The sequence below is a fragment of the Monopterus albus genome, unplaced genomic scaffold, assembly GCF_001952655.1.
Source record: "Monopterus albus unplaced genomic scaffold, M_albus_1.0 scaffold423.1, whole genome shotgun sequence".
Classification (NCBI taxonomy): domain Eukaryota; kingdom Metazoa; phylum Chordata; class Actinopteri; order Synbranchiformes; family Synbranchidae; genus Monopterus; species Monopterus albus.
In genome coordinates, this window is record NW_018128303.1 from 54,194 (window position 1) to 56,890 (window position 2,697).

The 2,697-nt window shown below is 43.4% G+C and overlaps 1 protein-coding gene across 1 annotated transcript in view; it reads right to left on the bottom strand.

The window, feature by feature from the left end:
* The window catches only part of LOC109951998 (ceramide synthase 2-like), a 96,405-nt gene that overhangs the window by 565 nt on the left and 93,143 nt on the right, over positions 1–2,697 (bottom strand). The window lies entirely within an intron of this gene.

A 2,697-nucleotide genomic window follows, 5' to 3' on the forward strand; every position in this document is an offset into this window, starting at 1 on the left:
GAGGGAGAGAAACAAAAAAGCAGCTGATGGAGCCAGCAGCCAATAGCGAAAAAAACAACAACAAAACATCCATCTGTCAGGTCCGTTTGCAGCGAACTGCCTCACTTCCCTCTTTTTCTCCCCTCTCTCTCATCCCACATGCTCAGTGACAATGCTGAGACGCCTCACCTCACACAGCTGACACTCATTCCACTAATCACTTCCCTTTCTTATTTAAACCCCTGGCAGATGCTCCGTCGCTGCCAGAGCATTAATGTATTTTGATCATGTATACGCGATGCCAATGCTGGCAGTTTCTGTACGGTTGTTTTCGTATGTATATATGTATATTGGTTCACCAGGTTTCAATGCTGACAGTTCCAATGCTGTTGATCCCTTTTTCTACACCTCCGGAGATTCTCATCTGCCTGTCTTCCTGGTTCAAGCGTCCCTCCTGGGTTCCTCCTGGTCTCCTTGTCCCTCCTGGTCTTCTCCTGGGTTCCTCATCTCTCTGGTTTATTGTTCCTCCTGGGTCCTCGTTTTTGTCTTCCTGGTTCCTCATCGTCCTGGTCTTCTGACTCTCCTGTTCCCTACAGTCCTCCTGTCTACTCACCTGCCCGTCCTGGTCTCCTCAGTAATCACTGCCCTACTCTGGTTAATGGACTATACAGTATTGTTCAAAATAATAGCAGTACAATGTGACTAACCAGAATAATCCAGGTTTTTAGTATATTTTTTATTGCTACATGGCAAACAAGTTACCAGTAGGTGCAGTAGATTCTCAGAAAGCAAACAAGACCCAGCATTCATGATATGCGCGCTCTTAAGGCTGTGCAATTGGGCAATTAGTTGAAAGGGGTGTGTTCAAAAAAATAGCAGTGTCTGCCGTTGACTGTACAAACACAAAACTATTTTGTACAAACGTTTTTGTTTCTAGGATTTAGCAATCCTGTGAATCACTAAACTAATATTTAGTTGTATGACCACAGTTTTTTATAACTGCTTCACATCTGTGTGGCATGGAGTCAACCAACTTGTGGCACCTTTCAGCTGTTATTACACTCCATGATTCTTTAACAACATTCCACAATTCATTTACATGTCTTGGTTTTGCTTCAGAAACAGCATTTTTGATATCACCCCACAAGTTCTCGATTGGATTAAGGTCCGGGGATTGGGCTGGCCACTCCATAACATTAATTTTGTTGGTTTGGAACCAAGACTTTGCTCGTTTACTAGTGTGTTTGGGGTCATTGTCTTGTTGAAACAACCATTTCAAGGGCATGTCCTCTTCAGCATAAGGCAACATGACCTCTTCAAGTATTTTGACATATGCAAACTGATCCATGATCCCTGGTATGCGATAAATAGGCCCAACACCATAGTAGGAGAAACATGCCCATATCATGATGCTTGCACCACCATGCTTCACTGTCTTCACTGTGTACTGTGGCTTGAATTCAGAGTTTGGGGGGCGTCTCACAAAATGTCTGTGGCCCTTGGACCCAAAAAGAACAATTTTACTCTCATCAGTCCACAAAATGTTCCTCCATTTCTCTTTAGGCCAGTTGATGTGTTCTTTGGCAAATTGTAACCTCTTCTGCACGTGCCTTTTTTTTAACAGAGGGACTTTGCGGGGGATTCTTGAAAATAGATTAGCTTCACACAGACGTCTTCTAACTGTCACAGTACTTACAGGTAACTCCAGACTGTCTTTGATCATCCTGGAGCTGATCATTGGCTGGGCCTTTGCCATTCTGGTTATTCTTCGATCCATTTTGATGGTTGTCTTCCGTTTTCTTCCACGTCTCTCTGGTTTTGCTCTCCATTTTAAGGCATTGGAGATCATTTTAGCTGAACAGCCTATAATTTTTTGCACCTCTTTATAGGTTTTCCCCTCTCCAATCAACTTTTTAATCAAAGTACGCTGTTCTTCTGAACAATGTCTTGAACGACCCATTTTCCTCAGGCTTTCAAATGCATGTTCAACAAGTGCTGGCTTCATCCTTAAATAGGGGCCACCTGATTCACACCTGTTATTTCACAAAATTGATGACCTCACTGATTGAATGCCACACTGCTATTTTTTTAACACACCCCTTTCAACTAATTGCCCAATTGCACAGCCTTAAGAGCGTGCATATCATGAATGCTGGGTCTTGTTTGCTTTCTGAGAATCTACTGCACCTACTGGTAACTTGTTTGCCATGTAGCAATAAAAAATATACTAAAAACCTGGATTATTCTGGTTAGTCACATTGTACTGCTATTATTGTGAGCAATACTGTAGGTTGTGCTGCTTGTTGTGTGAGTGGTGTTGTTTTACCTGGATTGTTAGTTGCACAAATCATACATGACTGACAATATTTCTGAGCATAGGTAGAGAACCCTTTTGTGAACCAGTGCTGTGTTATGATGCCTAATATTCCCCCTTTGGACACATGGTCAAGACTGTGTGCGAGTTTGGTGTAGTGATGAAAGAAGTGTTTCGGCAGGCAGGGGTTGCCGTCAGGGCCCCACCAGATGTTATCTGTAACAGCAGCTCCACAGGAGCACCATAGCTGTTTCTCTGGAGGAGTAGCAAAAGACTGTAGTGCAAGGAGAGATCTGGGTACAGACACAGGAGTACAAACAAACAAGGCATGTGTAGGTGGAGGAGAGAGTGCTGCCTCCTTTGCAGCTGCATCTGCTTGGGAGTTACCTTGAGAGACAGAATCG